The sequence below is a fragment of the Ipomoea nil genome, unplaced genomic scaffold, assembly GCF_001879475.1.
Source record: "Ipomoea nil cultivar Tokyo-kokei standard unplaced genomic scaffold, Asagao_1.1 scaffold1237, whole genome shotgun sequence".
Taxonomy (NCBI): Eukaryota; Viridiplantae; Streptophyta; class Magnoliopsida; order Solanales; family Convolvulaceae; genus Ipomoea; species Ipomoea nil.
This window is the reverse complement of record NW_017617665.1, coordinates 267923-295262: the sequence shown is the minus strand read 5'-3', so window position 1 is coordinate 295262 and position 27340 is coordinate 267923. Positions and strand designations below refer to the sequence as shown.

At 40.2% G+C, this 27340-nt stretch overlaps 1 long non-coding RNA gene and 1 other non-coding gene across 2 annotated transcripts; one reads left to right on the top strand and one right to left on the bottom strand.

The window, feature by feature from the left end:
* Nucleotides 1-548: 548 nt before the first annotated feature.
* On the bottom strand, nucleotides 549-24160 carry LOC109183924. The gene is made up of 3 exons (XR_002054665.1): nucleotides 24103-24160; nucleotides 15805-15867; nucleotides 549-644 (listed from the first exon to the last, which is right to left on the bottom strand). It is a non-coding gene; the product is annotated as an uncharacterized LOC109183924 (long non-coding RNA).
* Nucleotides 24161-24301: 141 nt separating this feature from the next.
* TRNAF-GAA lies at nucleotides 24302-24374 on the top strand. Its single transcript has one exon. It is a non-coding gene; the product is annotated as a tRNA-Phe (tRNA).
* Nucleotides 24375-27340: the final 2966 nt, after the last annotated feature.

The window sequence follows — 27340 nt, the reverse complement described above, 5'->3', positions numbered from 1 at the left end:
GAAATAGGAATCTTGTACAAAATTGGACTCAAATTATAATTCCTATATTTAAAATAAGAAATTGCCGTTCCACTATTTTGGTTGGAATGTTATTATAGCTAGCAAGCTTTGACTTAGGAAGGAGTGTCCCAATGATTAGGGAATAATTGTTGCTCCAACATTGCAGCCCACCATGCAGTAAGCTTTGCCGCATGAGTAATTCTTCGCGTCATTCTCGACGCGTCGAGACCTGATGGTCTCGATCGGAAGACTTTCTGGAAATTTTCGACGTGTCGAGCCTTTGGCTCGACGCGTCGAATCCTCTGGGCACCGAACTTGTCCAAAATTGCTCAAAACTCATCCTTGAACTTCCCTTGCTCATATCTTTGACCTAGAATGGTTCAAAAACACTAACAAACACCGTAAAACATTCAAAACAAGTGTGAACCATAATTAAATGATAATAGCAAGGAAAATATGTATTAAATAGACAAAATTAAAGAACTTAATCACTGTGATGATTCAAAATAACTATAATAACAAGCAAATATGTGATAACATCAATAAGGTTCAAGGCACAACATTACCTGTGGAATGAACTGGAAAAGATTATAGCCACAGTTTCTAAAAGCAGCCTTCAGAAGATATGATTTCAACATTTTCATCTGAGAGTATAAGCATTGAAAATTTAAATAATATTGCTGGACCGTGGTGGATATTTAATTCTTAAATTAATTACTTTAATTAAGTTAATTAGACTAATACTTATTTAATTGGGTTAATTAAATGGCCCATTAAATAATTAATTGGTTTAATTACTTAATTAAATGTAATTGAATGTTGGATTGTTTGGCCTAAGTTGGTGGAATATTTAATTAAATCGGACCAGGCTGCTTGGATTAATTGGGTTGCATATAGCGGGTTTGACTTGGTCTTGGCCCACTAAAATTATATGTGGATTATATAATTTTGAGGAATTTGGATATTTGATATTATTTGGAAATTTGATGAAATCATGAACCTGGACGCAATGGTGTCCCGATACGTTCCTTAATTTAATTAAAATAATTAAATTAAATAAGGAATTAAGAGTTGGTTGGAGATTTTCCCTCACCCTCACCACTATAAATAGTGGTTTCATTTTCAAGAATTAAAGCTCTGGAAATCTGCATACTGAAGCTCTGCCGAAGTCTCGCCAGGATATCGTCTGGAACACGCCCGCAGTTGTACTGCGTATACCGCGTTGAGGAACACGCCACTTGAACACCGGAAGCGCTTCTTTGAAGATCAAGCTGCATATTAGCCCTTCATTGAGGAACAAGCTACCAACTTCGGAGGTCCTTCAGCAAGGAACTACTCCAGTTCGGCATACTCCCGAACTCGGCATACTTCCAGTTCGGCCATACCCCCGAACTTGACATACTTCCAGTTCAGCATACTCTGAACTCAGCACACTTCCAACAAGGAACTCGGCATACTTCCAGTTCGGCCATACTCCCGAACTCGGCATACTTCAAGTTCAGCATACCCTGGACTCGGCACACTTCCAATTTGGCATATTCCAAATTTGGCACACATCTAATAGGCATACTTCTAGTAGAGAATCAGAGGACTTCTCATATACAGAGATTGTACCCCTTCTTGATTGATACATACTACTTGTAACCGATACTTTGAATTTTGAATATATATAATTCAAGTTTTTCGCGTTTACATATTTTGGCACGCCCAATGGGACCGCTCTGCCTCTCATCTCTCTACTACTACTATACCTCTACCTGCGCATCAAATGGCATCGAACAATCCCATGTTCAGGAGGACCTATGCCCAAGCTACCAAGTCCAAGTCTACGCCTGTAGCTAGCTCTGGCACTACCCCAAAAACGCATGGTCCGCTGACAAGGAACCGCGCAAAGGATTTGGGGGTCCAAGTGCCTGAACCTCAGTCCATGGCACGACGTGTGGTTCGAAGGCTCGACAAGGCCCCTGCTGCCTCAAAGGCAATTGCTTTTGCTGGAAGTCCACCCTCTCCCAAGGGAGCTACCGATGGTGGTAGTCCAACTTCTATACAAGGGAACGCTAGTAGCGGGAGCACTTCCCCTGTAACTCCGCCACATCCATTATGGAAGGCTGCACCTGAGTGGTCACATGTCTACAATGTCATGCCGGCCATGGCGACAAACACAGAGTCTGTGGAGGAGCAATTAGCTAGAATTGCTAAGTCTCTAGAAGGAATGGCTGTCGCTCTCCAAAATCAAGAGAAACGGCTTAACACCCTCGATAATAGGGTAGGAAGCATCATGGAGGAGCAAGGAAGCCGTGCTCCAGGAAAGCAACCTGAAGGGCAAGAAGAGGTTGGTCAGCAATCACCACCACCTCATGTTAGCCATGTGGTAGGAGAAGCTGCTTCCCACTTACCTGCAACTGAGAAAACTATTCCAGTTACCGAAGGCATGATACCGGTGGATCAGTTGAAGGACTACATAATGGGGGCCATCAAAGGCAAGTTGGATGAAGGCCAACCTTCATATTCCTATGCTAAGCCCTACACACAAAGAATTGAGGAGTTGAAAATGCCCTACGGCTATCAACCTCCTAAGTTCCAGCAATTCGATGGCAAGGGAAATCCCCGACAGCACATTGCCCACTTTGTGGAAACATGCAATGATGCAGGGACTTATGGCGATCTGTTGGTAAAGCAGTTTGTCCGTTCGTTAAAGGGAACTGCGTTTGATTGGTACATTGACCTCGCGCCCGGCTGCATTGATAGCTGGCATGATATGGAACGTGAGTTCTTAACTCGTTTCTATAGCACAAGGAGAACGGTCAGCTTCTTGGAACTCACCACTACTCGCCAATGGAAGGGTGAACGCGCCGGTACCTACATCGAAAGGTGGAGGGAACTATGCCTGAATTGCAAAGAAAGAATATCCCAAAGTTCTGCAATTGAGATGTGCATCCAAGGAATGCACTTTGAACTCTCCTATATCCTATAAGGGATTAAGCCAAAGTCCTTTGAGGAGTTATCCAGTCAGGCTCACGACATGGAATTGAGCATCGAAGCCAGCGGAGGGCTCAACATATTGAACTTGCCTAGCTCCTCCAATGCACCTGGAAAACAAGAAGTTAAAAAGTGGAACAAACCTTTTCCAAAGCAGGAAAAGAAAGAAGTGATGAATGTGAAGGCTACTCCCATGACAGTCTTCACTAAGGCAACTGAAAGGCCTAGGTCAAGATCATTTTCTGGCCCGTCAAGGGGTGGTAGAAGGCCGACAATTGAAGAAAGGCAGGAGAAGACTTATCCTTTCATGGATTCCGATGTATCTCCCATGTTTGATGAGCTACTCAAACTTAGGCTCATTGAGTTGCCTGAAATGAAACGTCCCGAGGAAGCTTCAAGGGTGGATGATCCACACTATTGCAAGTATCATCGTCTTCTTGGTCATCCGATTGAGAAGTGTTTTATCTTCAAAGATAAAGTAATGGCACTGGCCAGAGATGGAAAAATCGAGCTTGCCGATGCCAAAGCGAGCTCAAATCAAATCTCGATTACACCCGGACGTTTCGCTCCGCTGTGTACTGAAAAGGAAGATGGGAAACAACGGAAGCGTCCACTCCCCTTCATTGTTAAGCACGCTGTCGGTCAAAGTTCAGAACCGCAGCGGAATGATAACGCATCCGAAGGTAAATGGGTAATTGTCACTCATAGAAAGAAGAACTTCGAGCCTGTGAAGCATCAAAAACACATAGTGAAAAGTTGGGTTGAGAAAACCTCAAAAAGTACCCATGCCCGCAAATCAAAGACGAAGGGCCATGTCAAACAGCCACGTGCACCAGTTCCTTTGGCTCAATATATGCCTAAGGGATTTGATCTTCAAGGGGCAGGCACTTCTAGCTCCTGCCTAAATACAAACGACAAGCCAGAAGATGGAGGTGAATGTTCATCTCCTAAACACACCGAGGATGAGGAAGTGCTAATGCATAAGGTTACTTCCTACACCATGGAAATTACCTTCAAGGATGAAGACTTGTTACTTGGAGGCACGCCACACAATCGTCCATTATTTGTTGAAGGCTACACCCGTGGGCAAAAACTCAAAAGAATTATGGTTGATCAAGGCTCAGCTGTCAACATCCTATCCCTCCGAGCTGTGAAGGACCTTGGTATATCTACAGATGAGCTTGCCCAAAGTCGTCTAATGATACAAGGCTTCAACCAGGGAGGGCAAAGAGCAATCGGCATCATCAGACTTGACTTAAGAATTGGAAACCTAAGTTCAGGTGTCCTCTGCCATGTCATAGATGCAAGGACATCTTATAACTTGTTACTTGGAAGGCCGTGGATACATGAAAATGGGGTGGTACCCTCGTCTAGGCATCAATGCCTTATGTTTGAAAGAAACGGCGTAGTTGAAAAGGTTGTCGCCGATGAAAGCCCTTTCACAGAGGCTGAGTCTTACTTTGCGGATGCAAAGTTCTACATTAAAAGGAAAGTTATTGTTGAAGATATTGAGGAAGGCAATGACGATCCACCTTCCCAATCAAAGTCAAAGGGAAAACAAGTTGTAGAGGGAGATCAACACAACACAAAACTCATCTTCCCGCTTGCAAGGATTGATACACTCAAAACAAATGCAGCAAAATCATCCGAAGAGAAATGTGGTGATAAAGTGGGCCAAATATTCCCCGCCAAACGTACCGAGGGTTTCGACCCTAATGCTTATAAGCTTCTAGCCAAGGCTGGCTATAACCCCAACGAGCCACAGAAGTTGGGAAAGCTTATCCCAGAAGCCGGTGGTAAAGGCAAGGCAAGTCACCAAGAACCTCAAACTCGCAAAGGGTTGGGCTATGTTCCCCCTAAACCAGTGCGGATTCTTATAAACAGGGCTGCAAGTAATTGTATCTCCGCGGAGGGAAGCGAGTATGATCCAAAAATCACTCCTACCAATGATAATGGGCAAGACAAAAAGAAGTCAGTCTTCGACCGAATCGGTAAGGCAGACTCTCGACGCTCAGTCTTTGATAGACTGGGGTCAAGTCCTAAAGCCCTAAAGAGAAAGTCAATGCATGATCGACTTGGAGCTGTCCAAGTTATTAAAGACAATGCCAATGCTGAAGTGGAACCTCCCAAAAGGCTTAGAAGCATGATTCCTTCTCGGATGAGACGAGAAACATATATTCATGTTTCATGCGGTGAAGTGTTGAAAGTCCAACCGAAGACCATTGTACACACTCGTGTACATAAAGAAGAAAATGAGGAAACCGTAGGCTCAAGTGATGATGTACCACCAACTACTCAGGAAGAGGTGGCATCGTCGTTCCATATCACGTTATGTGATGAAACCCCGATTGAGGGGGAAGATGCAGAAGATGCACCCCATGAGTTAGAAGAAGGGGTACGAGCCGCAATGGACGAATTAAAAGAAGTTGATCTGGGAACGCCTGAAAATCCTCGTCCTATCTTCATTAGCGCACTCCTATCTGACGAAGATGAAGAAATCTATGTCACATTGCTGAAAGAATATATTGATGTCTTTGCATGGACATACAAGGAGATGCCAGGGTTAGACCCAAAGGTAGCTGTGCACCGCTTAGCAGTGAAGAAAGGGTGTCGCCCGGTTAAGCAAGCTCAACGACGCTTCCGCCCCGAGCTCATTCCCTCGATTGAAACAGAAGTTAATAAGCTTATTGAGGCTGGCTTCATTCGTGAAGTTAAATATCCAACCTGGATATCCAGTATTGTGCCCGTGCGCAAGAAGAACGGCCAGATCCGCGTCTGCGTAGATTTTCGGGACCTCAATGTGGCATGCCCGAAAGATGACTTCCCGCTCCTTATCACGGAGTTAATGATAGATGCCGTGACTGGGCATGAGATCCTGTCATTCATGGATGGCTCCTCCGGTTACAATCAAATCCGCATGGCGCCGGAAGATGAAGACCTAACTGCATTCCGAACGCCGAAAGGTATTTACTGTTACAAAGTAATGCCCTTTGGTTTGAAAAATGCAGGTGCTACATACCAAAGGGCTATGCAGACAATATTTGATGATATGCTCCATAAAATGGTCGAATGCTACGTAGACGACCTGGTTATGAAGTCGAAATTGCGCACAAATCACTTGGTGCATTTAAGGCAAGTCTTCGACCGCCTACGAAAGTTTCAACTGAAAATGAACCCCCTGAAATGTGCTTTTGGGGTTGCTGCTGGAAAGTTCCTCGGGTTTACTGTTCGACACAGGGGCATCGAGATTGAACAAGCAAAGATTGACGCCATAATGAAGATGCCTGAACCAAGAAACCTTCATGAGCTTAAAAGCTTACAAGGGAAGTTGGCTTACATCCGAAGGTTCATATCAAACCTAGCAGGAAGATGTCAACCTTTTAGTCGGTTGATGAAAAAGGGCATCCCATTCATGTGGGATGAGGCATGCAAGAACGCATTTGAAAGTATCAAGTCATACTTGATGAAGCCGCCTGTGCTAACCACTCCTGTTCACGGTCGCCCACTAATCCTCTATATCTCCGCCCAAGACAGTTCTGTGGGAGCCTTGCTTGCTCAGGAAAATGACAAGGGGAAGGAGGATGCTCTCTACTATCTCAGCAGAATGATGACCCCGAACGAGTTAAAGTACTCCCCAATTGAAAAGCTATGTTTGGCACTTGTGTTCGCCATCAAAAAACTTAAGCACTACTTCGAGGCTCATACCATCCGACTTGTTTCCAAAGCGAACCCGGTGAAATATGTTATGGCGAAGGTCGTTCTCTCCGATCGCCTCGCAAGGTGGTACTTATTGTTTCAACAGTTTGAAATTATATATGTGCCGCAAAAGTCTGTCAAGGGGCAAGCCTTGGCCGATTTCCTAGCAGACCACCCAATACCTGCTGAGTGGGAGTTGTCTGACGATTTGCCTGATGAAGATGTGCTTGTCATTGAAATACTACCCCCATGGAAGATGTACTTTGATGGAGCTTCACATAGAGAAGGGGCAGGTGCTGGAGTTGTCTTCGTCACTCCGAAAGGCGAGGTGTTGCCATATTCATTCACCTTGACCGAGCAATGTTCAAACAACGTTGCTGAGTATCAAGCATTGATACTTGGGCTTGAAATAGCGGCTGACATGAAGCAACTGAGAATTAACATTTATGGAGATTCAAAGTTGATCATAAACCAAGTGTTGGGTCTATATGAAGTGAAAAAGGCGGAGTTAGTCCCATATAACAACTATGCAAAGATACTAATGCAATGGTTGGGGGACGTCACAATTGAACATGTACCGAGGAAGGAAAACAAGCAAGCTGACGCCTTAGCCGCATTGGCTTCAACTATTACTCATCCTGCAGCCCGAGTGCGGGTATGTCAAAAGTGGGTAGTTCCACCAATCTTCAATCAAGACGGCTCAGTCGATGAAACTGTTGAACTCCCTACTGCCTCAGTTTATGATATAGGCAAAGACGACTGGAGGCAACCCTTAATTGACTACCTCACTGATGGAAAGTTACCTGAAGACCCCCGTAAAAGGGTGGATATAAAGCGTCGAACTCCTCGCTTCATCTACTATAAAGAAACATTGTATCGTCGTTCCTTTGATGGAATATTTCTCCGATGTCTAGGGGAAGAGGAACCTTTACAAGCTATGCAAGAAGCTCATTCTGGGGTTTGTGGTGCACATCAATCCGGTCCCAAGTTGCATTTCCACATTAAGCGAATGGGATATTATTGGCCTACAATGGTAAAGGATTGCATAGACTATGCTCGAAGGTGCCAAGCTTGTCAATATCATGCAAACTTTATTCATCAGCCACCAGAACCTCTACACCCAACAGTTGCATCTTGGCCATTTGATGCTTGGGGACTTGATGTGGTTGGCCCAATTACCCCTAAGTCATCTGCAGGGCATGCCTACATACTAGCTGCCACAGATTACTTTTCAAAATGGGCTGAAGCCGTGGCATTGAAGGAGGTGAAGAAAGATAATGTTGCAGACTTTCTCCGCGTCCACATCGTCTATCGATTTGGTATCCCACGATATATCTTAACAGATAACGGGAAGCCCTTTGACAACAAGTTGATGGACAAGATCTGCAAGCTTTTTGACTTTAAGCAGCGAAACTCATCAGCTTACTATGCAGCTGCAAATGGGCTTGCTGAAGCTTTTAACAAAACCCTATGCAATTTGTTGAAGAAAGTGGTCTCAAAATCGAAAAGGGACTGGCATGACAGAATGGAAGAAGCTTTGTGGGCGTATAGAACCACATACCGCACACCTACTCAAAGCACTCCATACTCTTTGGTGTATGGTGTAGAAGCGGTCCTGCCTCTAGAACGTCAAATACCCTCCTTAAGGTTGGCTATACAGGAGGGTCTTACTGATGAAGAAAATGCTAAGCTACGCTTGGCTGAGTTAGAAGCCTTGGATGAGAAACGGCTGCAAGCGCAACAAAGCCTGGAGTGCTATCAAGCTCGCATGTCTAGAGCTTTTAACAAAAGGGTAAGGACCCGTTCCTTTCAAATTGGGGACAAGGTCCTAGCTGTTCGCAGGCCCATCATCGTCACGAGAAAAACTGGTCACAAGTTCACTTCAAGGTGGGATGGTCCCTACGTGATTCTAGAAGTTTACACTAGTGGGGCTTACAAGTTGATTAGTGAAGATGGTTTGAAGATCGGTCCAATCAATGGAAGGTTCCTAAAGCTTTACCACCCTTAAACTTGGGGTGTCAACACAAGTCGTGGAAATATGATGAACGACTCATCCACCAAAAATGCAGCACGTGGTTAAACTGCTAATGCATCTCGCTTTGTCTGTGGGTGGGCCCAAATCATAGACGTTCCTGGCCCGCATGAGTCTAAACTGTGAACGGCTCTACGTTGTAAAAAAAAAAAATCATTTGAACTACGTTTGACTTGATCTCCTTCATAGGAGTACGTAGGCAGCTTAGAATCAAATTATCTAAGTTCAGTCATAACAAAATCAAATCCAATTCATGTTGCAAGAGTGGGTTATCTAGACAATCCTTCAACGGGTGAAAGAAAAGTTGTATGAATTATCGCTAAGGGACCGGCACATAAATGAGAAGCATTCAATTATCAAAAGTTAGAAACGAAACAACAAAAGTTCTTGCAATCAAAAGAGAAACTAAATGACAAAGAGTATCAGTCAATAAAAAAGCCTAAAGCTAAGCATATCGTCTTTGCACGCTTCTAAGCCTCTCTTTGCCTCCTTTAAGCTCGTTTCATCTTCTGGCGTCAGTACAGTCAGGTCCTTAATGCGGGTGACCTCTGCCCCAGCGTCCGAAACGGCAGTCTTAGCATTGCCCAGGTCATCTGTAATTTTGGCAATTGCAGTGTCGCATTCCTCTGCCTTAGCACGAACTAACTTCAGTTCTTTCTCCAATTCCTCTTCCCGATCTTTTGTGGCCTTAAGCATCTTATGTTGGCCCAATAGATCTTTCTTGAGTTTCCTAAACTCGTCTTGTGCATTCTTAAGCGCATCCTTCGCCAGGGATAAAGACTGAGACTCGCTCGATGTTTTGTCAAAAATTGTGGACCTAAAGTTATCAAAGGCTTGAGCTTTCGTGAAAATCTCTACAACCCGTGTTTCCAAGGGAAAGATATCAATGTCTAACTTCCGCAGATTTGCAAAAGCGTTCAAAAAGCTCTCTTGCAAAGATGAAACGTGTTCTACCGAGGTGTCGTCCAACTTTTTGCGAAGCTTGTTCCAGACATTTACGACAACCACCTTAAATTCTTCCAGTACGAGGTCTTTTCCATCAAAGACAGAGACCTCAGGTCTATCTTGCTGACCTACGCGTGGCTCGTCGAGGGAATTCCCCGACTGGTGCGTGTTTGATGCTGAGGCATTGTTTGAATGTCCACTTTCTCCAGTATTGCTGGCTGCCACCCTTTTATTTGATGACTCAGCTCCTCCACTAGCAGGTATCGCCACATTTTCCTGTCAAGAAGTAAAAGAGGGTAAATTAAGTGCTACCAGCAATCATTGGGATAAGCGAGAACAGTGATTTACCTCCACTGGGGAAGGCGAATGTCTGTCTCGTCGCCGTTTCCAGTGACGGTCATGGCTTTCCTCATCACCCGAGTCCGACCGTACCACATCGGCCTTGTTTTTCGAGATGATATGCTCCTTTCTCTTCTTGGGTGGTGGTTCATCTCCCTGGACTGGGTGTTTGCCCTTCTTGGCGGTGCCAGCCTCCTGCTGCACGTTGGCTGGATCCTCAGGAGCTAAACCCTTGATATTGCGCTCAAGGTAGTCCCCATGGACTTGGGCCCACCAATCTTTATAGCCCGGCGAGAAATACTTCTTCATGGTGACAGTAACTCGAGTCGCGGGAAATGTCACTTGCGACCCTAAACCCCTAAGTGTAGAGTGGCGCCAACGTTGGAAACCCTCCGAAAGCGTGACCTCACGTTCATCATTGCCCAGTATGCCAGAGCTGCCGTCTTGGTAGTAGCTGAACTGTCGGCTGAATCGATGAGGAGTGTAAGGCTCTGCGATACATGCATCCGCCCATCGCAATATGAGGTGGTTAGAACGAAGACACATGAGGTACTCGTGGTCGGTAGAGTGTGCGTCCCCATTATCGAGGAAGTGGAGATCCTTAGTTAGGCGGCGCGTCGTGCAGAGCCAATTGGCGCTGTCGGCTTTGAACATCTTACGACGAGCCTCTACTGGTCCATAGTACCTCGCGCCACCCTCTCCAGAGTAGGCAATCATCAGCGGGGAAGCGGATGGTTGATCATTTGCGAATTGAGTGTCGAAGTAGAACGACAGCCATCCATACACATAGTGAATGGGAAAGTGACTATCAACTGACCCCGGCGTACTAGAGTGCGATATTACATTCAATCCATTGTAAATGCTCGCAAGTACGGGGATCCCAAGGTTCAGTGTTTTGCCCGTCGCCATTAGACTAGCCATTTGGAATGTTTGGGCTCGAATGAGTCGCGTTGCTTTGATGGAGAGCACGAATACGCACAGCCAACAACTTAGGTATGCCGCCAAATGGGTCTCTTCCTCGTATTCGGAGGGAATTCCAAGCTCAGCAAAAGGCGCTTTGGTCGTTTTGGTCCAACCCCCGAATGTTGGGATCTTGCCACTTGGATTATGGGTGTTCCTCGGGCGAGTCTTCTTCTTATCCTCCTTCCTAGGCGGTGGCCTGTCATAAACTTGCGGTCTTCTGCTCCAGAATTCTATCCACTCAACAACGTGAACTGAACGACTTTTCTCCTGTTGCCCACGGCGACCACCTCGTTGCCTAATTCGGTTACCAAGGTGACAGTATGCTTGGAACAAATACTTACAACATTGAGGGGCGGAGTTGATGTCTTCCCCTGTTAATTGCGAGGCAGTTGGAACATACTCATCGTAGATGTCGCCAGATATCGGTAGACCACAAAGTACATGCATATCCCAAAGTGAGATTGAAAGCTCACCGAGGGATGTAAGCAAGGTATTTGTCATGGGGCACCACGCTTCGCAGAATGCTTGGACGATAGGCGTCGAGCGGTCATATGTGAATAAGGAGGCATATACGCCGTCGTAGATCGTCACATCCTCTAGAAGTTTGCGATGCCGACTGAGTATAGCCTCAGTCCACTCCCAATACCCCTTTGTGAAGCTAAATTCACCTTTAAAGCTGGGGTGCTGATTCCATGAAGCCTCACCTTCAAGTATCCATCTCCCTAAAGTCGGGAGTGTGTCTGTGTAGTCCACATGACTTAAGCCGGTCTTCAGAACCCATGTTTTCGATGGCTGGGTGTCAGTGTCATGGGTCCAATTTTCCACTTTATATGGCGGTATCTGGGAAAGACGAGTTCTCGACGCCATTGGTGGGTAAACGATGAACGACATGCTATCTTTTCCAGTCTCGTCGCTTGATACTTTGAGCCTCCTCTTCTGATCGGCTCCCACGGTTTCCCAAAACACTACCATTGTTCAAAAATGGTTTGCGATGTATGAATCTGCATTAAGGACCAAGATGTCAAGTCCGAAAGTTGTCCAAAATTTATAAAGCAAAGAAAATGTTATGAGACTAAAAGTCCGAAGAAAATTATCATGAAAGTGTTCAAGGAAATTCTCATGTCACAATGTGTCACAAAACAACTAATATAATATATATACTTTATGAGTACACATATCACGTACATATATCATATATTATGTACGTGTATACATAGGTATATATATTATTATGCATTTACATATATATAATTTGCAAGGTGCAAGCCAAAGATATATATATATATATATATATATATATATATATATATATATATATATATATATATATATTATCACATGGACCAGTGCAGTGCATATATAAATTATTATGTACACACCCAGATCATATGCAAACCAAACCACTATGCATATTATGTTATATATATGTGTATGTCACGAGAATCGAGAAACCAATGTAGTGGAATGCATGCTAATATACATATGTATATATACACGCTTGCAGTGGAGAATTATTAAAAGCTAACAAGATAAGACAACGTGTATACACATGCACGAAAAAACAAGGACAGAGTAATGCTATTATATTTTGGGGAAAAGGACAAAGCAAAGTGTGATGGGAAAGAAACAAAGCAAATAGAACTGTGGATTGTATTTCAATGTTGCCCTCAAAGAAAACTATGTCCACACGCAAGCATACATGGGAAAGTGTGACGGCACATGGCTCTATGCAGTCTTAGTTTAAATGCAAAGAATAAAATAAATTAAAGTGAGAACTTCAGCAAAGGAAAATAAACTCCTATTTTGGCACCTTTGTCGACGAACACAGCGAAGCCTGAACAAGCTTTCTTCTCTGTCAAGCTCGCCGGCAGTCGGTCCAAGCAATTGGTCCTTCGGCGACGATTCTATGGTGCATGGCGAACTCCTGGGGCACGAGAAATTTTCTTTAAACAAAGTGGAGGAGAAGAAACAAAGCATAGTTTGTTTCCGAGACGGTGGTTTCGGACTCCCGTTCGTAGAAATGGAAGGGTGCCGGAGCAACACCCTGCGGCGACCTTACGGCAACGGCAACGCGCCGGAGCGCGTGCCCGATGATTACACGGCAGCTTTCGTCCCCAAAGGGTTAACGGCGCGAAACCAAACCATTCCGGAAAGAATCAATTTCCAGTCGACGGTGAGTTCAATCAATGGTGAAATACACCTCAGAAAATCAATTTTCAGTGTTTTCTACCCAATGCCTCACATGTCTCGTCTTCCTTCTTCCCCTGTCAAAAGAAAGTCAAGAATATAGATAGTTGCAAGAAGAAAGATTACCTTGTCACAGTGAAGATTGAAGCTCGGTGAAATTAACTGCAGGTAGCTAGCTCTGCTCTTGGTTTGGGAAAAGGATGGTGAACTGTTACATTATTTATAGTCAGAGGATGAGGAATTTGAGTGTGTTGGACCTCTAATTCTGTTAACTCAATCCTTATCAGTTTATGATTTTGTGGTTAATTATGTGGTGGGGTATGAAAAGGGTTTAATATTATTTACCACGGGTATGATCCGTTGCTACAATTCATGATGGGATAAGGGTTGTGTCATTTGGTGTATCTGGCCAAATTCTCAGGAAGGTTCAACTTCTGGGAAGATCCGTAGATTGATTTCAGTTAAAGCTAAAATTGCAAGTTGGCCAAAGTTTAAAAAAAAAAAAAAAAAAACAGTTTTTAGAAGGGAAAAAAGGAAACAAGCCTCTATAGTTGGGCTTTTGCCTACAGTTTTGTTGGATCTTGGCAAAAAAAAAATTTTGGAATATAATATTTTGGGCTGTTATTTGCAAAATTGGACTCTTGGACTACTACGGTTAATTTCGAGACTACCTTCTCTTTGCATTTGAGGCACGTCAAGCAAGTCTCGAAGGGGCAATTTTTAAGCATTGAAAATTTAAATAATATTGTTGGACCGTGGTGGATATTTAATTCTTAAATTAATTACTTTAATTAATTTAATTGGACTAATATTTATTTAATTGGGTTAATTAAATGGCCCATTAAATAATTAATTGGTTTAATTACTTAATTAAATGTAATTGAATGTTGAATTGTTTGGCCTAAGTTGGTGGAATATTTAATTAAATCGGACCAGGCTGCTTGGATTAATTGGGTTGCATATAGCGGGTTTGACTTGGTCTTGGCCCACTAAAATTATATGTGGATTATATAATTTTGAGGAATTTGGATATTTGATATTATGTGGAAATTTGATGAAATCATGAACCTGGACGCAATGGTGTCCCGATACGTTCCTTAATTTAATTAAAATAATTAAATTAAATAAGGAATTAAGAGTTGGTTGGAGATTTTCCCTCACCCTCACCACTATAAATAGTGGTTTCATTTTCAAGAATTAAAGCTCTGGAAATCTGCATAGTGAAGCTCTGCCGAAGTCTCGCCAGGATATCGTCTAGAACACGCCCGCAGTTGTACTGCGTATACCGCACTGAGGAACACGCCACTTGAAAACTGGAAGCCCTTCTTTGAAGATCAAGCTGCATATTAGCCCTTCATTGAGGAACAAGCTACCAACTCCGGAGGTCCTTCAGCAAGGAACTACTCCAGTTCGGCATACTCCCGAACTCGGCATACTTCCAGTTCGGCCATACCCCCGAACTTGACATACTTCCAGTTCAGCATACTCTGAACTCAGCACACTTCCAACAAGGAACTCGGCATACTTCCAGTTCGGCCATACTCCCGAACTCGGCATACTTCAAGTTCAGCATACTCTGGACTCGGCACACTTCCAATTTGGCATATTCCAAATTTGGCACACATCTAATAGGCATACTTCTAGTAGAGAATCAGAGGACTTCTCATATACAGAGATTGTACCCCTTCTTGATTGATACATACTACTTGTAACCGATACTTTGAATTTTGAATATATATAATTCAAGTTTTTCGCATTTACAGAGAGATAAGTGCAAGAAAACATGAAGTGATAATGTCACAAGATTGCATAAGGGAAACAGTGAAAGAATATTGCTCACTGAATGTATCAGTCACCAAACAACCACCAAAACATCAGCTTCATTATACTAATTACATTTTTTGCAAAGACAACATCTAATAGTATCCAAAGTGCATTAAGTCTACATTGTCTGTTTGCTCTTCATTATAAAAAACTCATCCCCCTTTTCATGCATATCAATTTTGCATTATGATTATTACAACAATTGGAATAGCATGCCATCTGATACTTTGATTAGTCAACAAAGTTTTGAACTTATGGGTGCACAACACAGTCCATGTTGTAGAAGAAAACATGTAAAAGCTAAAAGATTTAAACTTAGATACCCATTGCCCCCGCACCAACCTCCAGAAAAAAAAATCATCTAAGTAGCGGCACTTAGTTCAGATATATTCTTTTTCCACGTATATATAGAAATTGAATCAAATAATTAAAAAAAAAAAATCAAACAAACAGAAAACACAGACTGGATTAGTGCCCAAAATTAACTCCATAAAAACACTTGTTAGTTGCCCATATACTATTTCAGGGTAGCAATTTGTATAAAATAATAGCACAAGCAGCCATAGTAAAAATCAGAAAAGAAAATCAAGAATTGTTAGTATACTATTCAAATTAAGCACCAACCTCCACTGGAATGCAGTGAAAAGAACTCATGGTAATGAAGCCTCTCTTTGAGGCAATAACTCAACACTTGGTGTGAAGTCCAAATGGCAGAAACGAAACAAAAACAACCCGCTAACTCTTCAACGTTACATATAATCATTTATCATCACACTACACTCGAATTTTAAAAACTTCTTTTTAATTTAACAATTTTCAGTATGGGACTTTGAGATTACCTCTTCGGCGTCTGCAGAATGATGAAAAATTGAAGTTCGGCAGCAACGTTATACAATTGTTATCTTCTTCTGGAAATGCATGTGTATCTTGAAATCAATTTAAACTAAGGATTCTACTTGATTTTATGTTACGAGACAATTTCGTTGTTTAATTAAATCAATTTAATCAAAGAATAAATAACGAAATTGAAAGCATAAATAAAATAAAGACACAGTAGAATTGTTACGCAGTTCGGAGCGCTTCTCCTACGTCTGCGGGGCAACCCACGTCTGCCCAATCCACTATAGATGTTCACCACAGAGTATTACACGAGGTAACTACAAACGGCTCACAGCCTTTACCACTACAACTCTTCTTAAACACCTATTCAGGATTGAACCGTGCATGCCATAACCACCTTTGGTGTATCTCTTCAGCTATCACAGGTACTGACTTGAAGTACAAAATTAAATCACAAATATAACATAATCAATATTAAAGCAGAATATAGGAAGCTTGTGTATGTGATCATAATTTCAGAATTGGCAACTTCCTCTTTCGTTTTCCCTTCCTTATATACTGTACGCAAATTCCATTTCCCCACGCCTTAGCTTTCATGCGGCTTGAATTCTTCTCAACCACATATTCCTTAATTTGAGATCTTCAGACTTGCTCTTGGTTCAACTCATTAAAGAGAAATCTTCACCACACGTTTTAGCTTGGTCCAATAATACTAATTACAACTCATACTAATTAACATTACATACTAATAAAATAAACTAATAAATTAGTCAATCTAACGTGTACTAATTTGTACATACACTTACAATCTCCCCCTTTGGCAATTTATTTAGTAAAACAATAGTATCATTATACTTTGGGAAAAAGAACGAATATTTTATTAACATCCCATAGTATACGTACTGAACATATAGAAAAAAAATAAATGTGCAATTTAATTCTTTTAGGACCAGACCAAAGCTTATTTGTGTGTGGGATTTTATTTTGGACCTTAGTTGATGTTGACTCACATACTTCATCCAATTAACAAATAGTGAATCATGCATGAAATAATGTTGTATCAAGCATACCATATATGTCACGCTTTCCATACTGTAATTTGAGTTACTCCCCCTAATTTGGAGCTTTCCTTTCTTCATATGCATTCCAAGTAAAACTGATTCATACCATGCATTCAACATACCAAATATACCAAGACAATTCATACTTAAGTCATACCAATATTATTAATACTTAAGTCATACCAAGGATTAACATCCATATCAAAATATACCAAAAACTTACCAAATATTCCCAACCAAATATTCTCAGACTCCCCTTTTCTCCAATACTCCCCCTTTTTGCCAAATAAATGACAAACAAAAACGGTGAACATCATATTAGTGGATTGGATTAACTTGTAGACCGGGTGCCTGACTCAGAGTCATCGCTGTCAGAAATAGAACCTGTGCCAGCGCCAGTATTAGACCGAATTCGAGAATAGATGGCCTCTATTCGGGCTATTTCTTCCAACTAAGCATCTCTTCAATTTTCTAAGCCAGCAATAGTAATTTGTTGAGAAGCAACCGATGTACGATGTTGAGCGATCGATGCTTGAAGAGTGAGGACAATTTGACGTCGATCCATGAGCGTCTGAGGTTCCTTGAGCACTGCCGTAGGACGTGGATTTGGAGCTGAAGCAGTGTCAGCGGATGATGCAGGGGCAGACACAGGGAGCGTGACAGTTGGTGCGCCGGGAGTGATCATGAGTGTAGCTCTATCATCATAGTGTTCCTTATGAATTAAACGATCATCATATTTATAGACCGAGTCATGAGCAGTTACCACCTCATCTTTGTAGGGCTTGAACCCATGTTCCTGTAGAATCCCGAAAATTAGACTAAGAAACGGAAGATGTACCTTAGGTTCCCTTCGTCTCACAAATTGCGCGAGATGCCCAAAGATGATTTCTCCAAGGTTGAAGGAAAGTCGGTTCCTGATCTTGTAAAGGAGGGCAGCAAGTTGGTCAGACATAAGATGATGACGAACAGCCGGCATCCAATTTGTTGAGGCAAGCCGTAAAAGAACAAAGTAGACCGTGGTGAGCTTTAGGCTTTCGAGTCCGGTGCTTGGCCAAATGACTTCTTTGTTGTGAGTTAAAGCAGCGGCTAGGAGATTAGGACTCGGGTCAGGGGCAGCTTGATGATTTGGAGTGCCAAAATAGGAATTGACCACAGCTGGACTTAAGAGATACCATTTATCCCGGATGAAAACCTGTTGAAACCGAGGTGACCCCTCCGAAAAAGTATCCAAGGAAAAATTTGTATAGAACTCGGCAGTGAGCCATGTGGAATACGGTCCAACATGAACAAGGGATGCAAGCAGGCATTGATCTCGCAAGATAGGGATAATGTTGCATTTTTCTGTCAAGTCTTCCACATTGATGGACTTCTCTAAAATAAATTCCCTAGTAGCATGAACTTGCCAATCAGACATCAAGGCGAGAGACAGTAAAATCGGATGGTATTACGTCTTGGGTTTCTTTATCTTTGAGCCAGAAGGAACAGTGACAGTCGCTTATGCAGGGGCTGGACTTGGTACTGGGCCTGAAACTGATCTGGACCTTGTCATCCTGGGTAGCAGTGTGGACCCTTTTTTTTGTTGCTTGGAATCAGACAAGCAGACAACATCATCCAATGCTCCAATTTTTCTTTTCTCGGCTGTACCTAAAACAGTAATTTTTTCTTTCCCTTTTTGGGAAGCTTTGCCCACGGGCATAGAGATGATAGGAACAGAGTCATGTGAGGTGGGCACTGGGATGAGAGCCTCTACTGATTTTGAGACTGGGATGGTTATGGGAATAGAGAATGCCGCACAAGTCATGGGAGACACAAATTGGTTAATATTTCGAATGGTGAAGGGAGTTGACACAGCATGCACAAAATCAGATAATGGCAGAAGATTTTCAGGTAATTTATGTGAAGAAGAATCATACGGATCACCTTGTAAAGGAAAGGAAGGGGCACACATATCAGTAGAGGTAAACACAAACTGATTCGGCAAAGAGATGTTGAAATTTAATTTTCTAGAAACAGAAACAGTTTCATCTAAAGGTGAGGATACTACCATAGTTTCCGGGGATGAGGCATGCACGAACTCGGATTGTGGCGGAGGTAGCTCGGTTGATTCGGCCGGAAAAGCCCACGACTCCACTGATATGAACCGAGCTAAAGCTTGGATTTGCCTGATTTCCTTATCCGAGAGTCCTTCAAGAAGGCTTGCATGGTGCTTGATTGTGGCGAGAACTCGATCCATATCATCAGATGTAAGAGGAGATTCAGCGTTGATGATGTGGCGAAATAGCTCCAATCTTTCAGATTTGGTTGTGAAAATGGCGAAAGGGTTGTCTTCTTCCATTGTTGAAGGTTTGGTGATTGCGCGTGGTAGAGATGAAGATGAAGGGTGTGGGTTTGGCGTGTAAGAGTAAGAAAGACAAGGAGACATTTAATTAATGGGCTTCTCAAAAGTTGTGATGGATGGGATGAGGATGTGACTAGTTTGTAGGGGTAGTAGTAGAGTCATACTAGGAGAGAGTGGTGGAAGTTGTTTGGAATTATTATTTCAAGACACATTTAATTTTGTAGTGGTGTAAACTAATATATAGATATATAAGGTAGGTAAGCCGTGTAAGGAAACATGCAGGTATAGGGTTCTTAATGACGCTTGGCATAATTAGAATGGTAAAAAGAGAATATTAAAAATAAGGAGAGGTTTAGAATTTTATTTTCCTGCAACAAATAAACAACAACCACGTTAGCAAAAAAAATTAATTAGAGATTATTTGTTGTACCTGGTGTGGAAGATTAAGCTGTGGGATTGCAAACCCCAAGGGCAGCTCTAAGCAGTTCAAATCTCGATTTGTCTAACGGCTTGGTGAATAAGTCTGATCGTTTTATAAATAACGTTTTTTCTGATCCTCCTCTTTTGTAGTTGTTCTTATTTCGTTCGAACTGCCCCAGTTCTTCTTGCATGGCCTTGATCCAGTGTTCGTATGTTAGAGCTTCTTTGATATTCTTCGGTTCGATCTGCAAAGTATAACAAGAATATCCTGCTAATTAAAGGTAATCACGTTTCGGTTTACCTTTGGTTTTTACGCCGGAACTGGGGTCTCCAATTACGTTTTGTATTGGATGAGCTTTCCGGATGCGAGTAGGGATATCAATGTTACAGTGATCAGTGTCAGATTCAGACTCAGACTCAGTTCCTTGCTCAGGTTGAGTTGATGTGGGAGATGGCATAGAGGACTCTGGATTAGGTTCAGGGGTTCTGGAATCAGAAGTTTCAGGACAATTTGTGTCAGGTTCTGTCACTGGTCCAGGCTGAGACATTGTGATAATATCGCTCGGTTGATCATCGATTACAACATTTGTGGACTCCATGATGGTTTTGGTAACTTTGTTGTATACACGATATGCCCTGCTGTTCGTTGAATAGCCGAGGAAGATGCCTTCATCGCTTTTTGGTTCAAACTTTGCGACAGGGTTTCGATCCTTCAAGATAAAACAACGTGATCCGAAAATATGAAAATATTTAATGTTTGGTTTCTTACCTTTCCATAATGTATACGGGGTCTGATTCGTGTCTGGACGTAGATAGACCGATTGATGATGTGACATGCAGTGTTCACAGCTTCTGCCCAAAATTTTTGAGGTAGTCCTTTGGCATTGAGCAGAACACGTCCCATTTCTTGAATTGTGCTGTTCTTCCGTTCAACAACTCCGTTTTGTTGAGGTGTTTTCGGTGCTGAGTATTCATGTGTGATTCCTATTTGGTTGCAGAAGGTATCGAACAGATTGTTGTCGAATTCTCGTCCGTGATCACTTCGGAGTCGAATGATGGGTTCATTTCTTTCTTTTTGGAGTTTTAATGCCAGAGTTTTGAAGGCTTCGAGGGTTTCAGACTTGTCCCTGAGAAAGGTAACCCAAGAAAAACGAGAATAATCATCAACGCAAACTAGTATGTATTTCTTACCTCCAACACTTTCTGTTTGAGTTGGACTAATGAGATCCATGTGGATCAGTTCCAAGCAGTGACTTGTGTTTATGGTGTGCTGAGCTGGATGAGAGGATTTGGTTTGCTTTCCTGCTTGACACGCACCACATATGGTTGGTTTGACTTTTAGCTTGGGTAATCCACGAACACCTTCAATCTTCACAAGTTTGTCAAGAAGTCTGTAACTTAGATGTCCTAGCTTTTGGTGCCAAAGCTCAGTTTCATCTCCATTAATCCTGCAACACAAAACATTGTTAGTGAGAATATAGCAATTATCAGTTGACCTTGTGCCTTCCATAACACATTGATTTGTTTTGTCTAGGACACTGCAGTTATTTTTGGTAAAGCTCACGTTCCAGTTCTGGTCACATAGTTGACTTATACTTATAAGATTTGCATGAAGTCCTTTGACTAGCAGAACTTTCTCTAGTTTTGGCAGACCAACTACGTTTAGCGTGCCTATACTAGTGTCTTGTCCTTTTATACCGTCACCAAAAGTAACTTCACCTTTGCTTGTATTTACGTTACTCAGAAATTTAGGATTTCCTGTCATGTGACGTGAACACTCGCTATCGAAGTACCATTTTTCTTCTCGACCTGTACTTTTAGAGTGGAAAGAGACAAATGAGATATAATCTGTCTTTTTAACCCAAATTTGTCTTGTAAAGGGTTGGATGTTCTTATGTTTGAACTTCTCGATTCTTTGATCCTTGTAGAAGTAATAGCACTCAGGTCCGGTATGACCCCGTAACCTGCAATAATGACATACCGGGTTATAGGATTTATAATATGGCTTGAGTGATCTTACTGTACCAACGCGATGTGTCGCTGTGCTAGATTCTGGAATATCTCCTCGACCAGGGCCTGACGCTTTCACAAACACCGTTTTATCCTTTGAGCTGTTTCCTGTGAAACCCAGACCAAATTTTGCAGAAGTCTTTCTTCCAGACTCAAGGATCTCGTCAAGTGTAGACGTGGTATCCATCATTTGGATTTGGCGTTTGTAGGTGTTCAGCTCCTGCTTCAGAGTCTGTACCTCTTGTTTCAGTTTTTCTTCTCGGGCTAATGCCTCTTTAAGAAGCAGATCTCTATCAGCTATTTGAGTTTGATACACTTTCTTTGCATTTGTTACAATCCCTATTTCACTAGTTAATCTACGATTTTCTTTCCTTAGTGCTGCCCATTTGGGATACAACTTATTAAACTCAATTTCAAAAGATGATTCACTTGACTCTAAATCTTCTGCAGAGATATACTCGCCTCCCTCTGAATCAGCAACATCTTCATGACACGGTCCAGCAGCCATATGTGCAGTAAAGGCAACAAAATTACCAGAAATTTCGTCTGGACCAGATCCTCCTGTTTCACTGTCCGAGTCATCATCACTCCAAGTAACTGCTGACATAGATTTCTTGCGTCGAAGATAGGTGGGGCACTCTGCTTGTACATGTCCGAAGCCCTCACATTCATAGCATCTGATCCCTTTACTGTTGGGTTTCTCTTTGGACTGTCCTGGACGTGAACCAGAAGGCTTGAAGGTTGATGATCCTGATTTAGGACTCGCTTTAGATGATGACGCTCCCTTTTGCATATTCTTGTTTCGTGAACCTTTTGATACCTGTTTCAAAATTTTAGAAAACTGTTTAGTCAGAAATACAACTGCATCATCACCTATTTCATCTAAATCAGGTATACAATTATTTTCTTCAGCGGTAAAAGCTACAATTTTTTGTTTTTTCGTGTGATCTGTTAAGATTTCCATCTCATAAGTTCTTAGATTCCCCATTAGTTGTGTTACGGTCTTTTTCTCCCAGTTGTCATGTTCCTGGATAGCTGTAACTTTCATCCGGAACCGAGGTGGTAGAGATCGTAGAATTTTTTTCACCAACTTTTCTTGAGTGAACGGTTCTCCGAGGACCGTAGCTCGATTTGCTAGCTCTTGCACACGAGTGTGAAAGGTCACGATGGTTTCATCTTCATTCATCCGGAGCTCCTCAAAATCTGACTGTACCAGTTGCAGTTTTGATTGTTTCACCGACGTTGTGCCTTCATAAGTAGCCTCTAGAGCTTCCCATGCGCCTTTAGCTGAATCATGGCCTGCAACAATAGGAAATTGACTTTCATGAATTAGCCCATAAACAATATCCAGTGACTTATCGTTGTGTCCAGCACTCGTTTTCTCAGCTTGGGTCCATTCATTTTCAGGTTTCGTCACTCGAGTTTCATCCTCACTGGTACTGGCTTTGGTTGGATGATCCCAGCCTGTTACAACGATACACCATACTGCTTCACCTTGTGCTTTGAGATGAGTGCGCGTGCGCACCTTCCAATATGCATAGTTGTCACCGACTAGCTGGGGAAGAGCCTTAGTATGCTCCATTCTGTAACACTCAACAACCCGTGAGATCGAACAATTTAACAAAATCAAAAATAATAATAATAGCCGCTGAAGAATTGAGTTCAAAGGGCACGGAGTAGCCAGATCGACAGACTAATAACTTAAGTCTGGTGGCTCTGATACCAATTGAAAATTCCTGTGTATCTTGAAATCAATTTAACAATAAGGATTCTACTTGATTTTATGTTACCAGACAATTTCGTTGTTTAATGAAATCAATTTAATCAAAGAATAAATAACGAAATTGAAAGCATAAATAAAGTAAAGACACAGTAGAATTGTTACGCAGTTCGGAGCGCTTCTCCTACGCCTGCGGGGCAACCCACGTCTGCCCAATCCACTATAGATGTTCACCACGGAGTATTACAAGAGGTAACTACAAACGGCTCACAGCCTTTACCACTACAACTCTTCTTAAACACCTATTCAGGACTGAACCGTGCATGCCATAACCACCTTTGGTGTATCTCTTCAGCTGTCACAGGTACTGACTTGAAGTACAGAATTAAATCACAAATATAACATAATCAATATTAAAGTAGTAATATAGGAAGCTTGCGTATGTGATCAGAATTTCAGAATTGGCAACTTCCTCTTTCGTTTTCTCTTCCTTATATACTGTACGCAAATTCCATTTCCCCATGCCTTGATTGTAGCTTTCATGTGGCTTGAATTCTTCTCAACCACATATTCCTTAATTTGAGATCTTCAGACTTGCTCTTGGTTCAACTCATTAAAGTGAAATCTCCACCACACATTTTAGCTTGCTCCAATAATATTAATTACAACTGATACTAATTAACATTACATACTAATAAAATAAACTAATAAATTAGCCAATCTAACGTGTACTAATTTGTACACTTACATCTTCCTCTCAATTCTCTCTGCAATTTTCTTCTTCCTCCTGCAAACTCTGATCTTCTTCTTCTTCTTCTTCCTCTTGCAATTCTGTTCTGGTCTTCTGCTTTTGTTCTCTGGTTCATTAACATCCCCAAACAAAGAATTGAAATGCAAGATGTATGCTCAAAAGGATATTAAAAAAGGGTTCGACAGCAAAACCAAGTGCCGGGATAGCTCAGTTGGGAGAGCATCAGACTGAAGATCTGAAGGTTGCGTGTTCGATCCATGCTCACCGCATTAATCTTTTGAGCTTTTCCCGGCGACATCAAAATTAAACTGTTTGGTTTTAGATTATTGAAATTTATCTCAAAAAAAAAGAAAAAGATTATGCAAATTTGTTTATTTTATAATTAAGAAGAAGAAATTTCAATTTTGGTCATATGACTATAGGGGTATTGTCAATTTTAATCACTCCGGCCAAATTTCGCCGGAAAAATTTTAATGGTTAAAATAATAAGGGTATTTTGGTCGTTTCACGCCTCTTTTCTTCTTCTCCGGCGTTTCCGACATTCTTTCTCCCTCTAAACCCTATCTTTAATACCATCAAGCCTCCTTTCTCCATCATCTTAGTTCATTGCATTCACCGGAAATGGGAGAAGAAGGGATGGACTCGCCTGGGAAGAAGAAAATAGACGTGAAATGATCAAAATACCCTCATTATTTTAACAATTAAAATTTTTCGGCGAAATTTGGCCGGCAATTTGACCGGAGTGACCAAAATTGACAAAAATTGCATAGTTAAGGTACTAAATTGACACTTTTAAAAGTCAAGGATTGAAATTAACAAGACCCTTATAGTCATATGACCAAAATTGAAATTTCCTCTAATTAAGAATTAACTAGTTTTTTTTTTTCGCCCGTGCAATGCACGGAATGAATTTGTTGTAATATATTAAGAATATTTGGATCAATATATAAGTATTTAAATTAGAACATCAAATATTATATATTGCAATTGAAAATGTGATTTGAATCATTTATGTGTTTTGATGTTATTATTGGTTGAATTTGAGCAAATAATTGCTCAAATTAATAGTTAATGTGTAGATGTACGCATGCAGTGCTGTAACTTTGGAGATTTTATTTATCATTTTTAAGTTTTTTTTTTTTTTTTTTTTTTAAATTAGGCAAATGTGCTCGTTCTCTAGCAACTAAGTTATATGAATGAATCGCTATCTTAATTCATTTGTATATATGGAATATTTTTTTTGTCTAGATATATATATATATATATATATATATATATATATATATATATATATATATATATATATATATATATATATATATATATATATATATATATATATATATATATATATATCAATTTTGTCATTTAAAAAAAAACATAATATCAACGATTGTATTTACACATTACTGAGACCTCTTTGTAGACGACATTGGTAGTGTCAACACAATCTTGTCCATCCTCCTCTAGAGCTAACAGCTTCAGTGCATTAGGACGAGTTACTCGGGTGAAAATATATAATGGTAGAATATCACTCAATTAGTGATGATCGTTTTATATTTTCAGTCAATTAGTAATATCATATTCATTTTCAGTTAATTATTCTTTTTTATTTTCAGTCAATTAGCTAGAATATCAAATTCAGTGATATTTTTTACCTAATTTTCATTCCATTTTTAATTGATGATGTAGATATTACTATTGAAATATTTTCGTTCTATTTTTAATTTACCTTTACTATTGTTTAAAATATACATTTACTATTGATGATGTAGAATATTATTATTGAAATATTTTCATCTAATTTTTAATTTATGTCCGATTTTTAATTATAATGCAATGATCTGACCATTTTTTAGTCATTTATGGATCATTAATATCCATTTTCTTTTATATTTTCAGTCAATTAGTAATATTAGATTCATTTTCAGCTAATTATTCTTTTTTATTTTCAGTCAATTAGTCAATTCAAATATAAATGTAATGATATTTTTACCTAATTTCCGTTCTAATTTTATTTGATGATGTAGAATATTATTTTTTAAATATTTCCGTTTCATTTTTAATTTACCTTTACTATTGATGAGGTAGAATATTATTATTGAAATATTTCTTTTCCATTTTTAATTTTCCTTTACTTGATGATGTAGAATATTATTATTGAAATATTTTCGTTCCATTTTTAATTTCCGTTCCATTGTTTGAAATTCTGAAAGATGTATGATATAATTGTGATTTGATTTTTTCTACTGTGTAATATTATTGTGAAAAATTAAAATGCAATAATTTGACCATTTTCTTTTCCATTTTAGTCAATTATGAATCTTTTTTATTTTCAGTCAATTATTAATATTCATTTTCTTTTTCAATTAACCTAATTTTCATTCATTTTGTCATTTTTAATTTTCAGTCAATTATTAATATTAATTTCATTTTCCAATTTACATAATTCTAGTTCCATTTTTAATTGATGATGTAGAATATTATTGTGACATATTTATATTCATTTTTTAGTTCACGTTCCTTTTTTAATTTTACTTTTACTATTTACTATTGTTTGGGCGGAAATTAAGTAAATATGATTTTTTTTTTAATTATAGTATAGAAGTAGATTATTATTATTATTATTATTATTATTATTATTATTATTGTTGTTGTTGTTGTTGTTGTTGTTGTTGTTGTTGTTGTTATTAAGATAATTTTGTTTCCTTTTTCATTTTTTATTTTCTATTCTTTGGGAAGAAGTGTGGCAAGAATGAAAGAAGGATTTTTTTTTTTAATAATAAGTATATATATATATATATATATATATATATATATATATATATATATATATATATATATATATATATATATATATGGTTGAGTTCAAATGAGGACAAATAATGGGCACACAACAAATTACTATCAGGCACACAATTTAATACATAATGGCACACAAGAATACATGTAAGCATTAGGTTTCGAACCCAGGCTCTATTAATTAACAAATATATGCACGCGACATACAAACTGGGGCACACGACTACATTCGGCCATGCACACAACATACAGGCTAATGGCACACACTACATCCGTCATCACAGTCCTCTATAATATACTTGTCCTCATTTGAACGCAAGTCTATATATATATATATATATATATATATATATATATATATATATATATATATATATATATATATATATATATATATATATATATATATATATATATATATATATATATATAT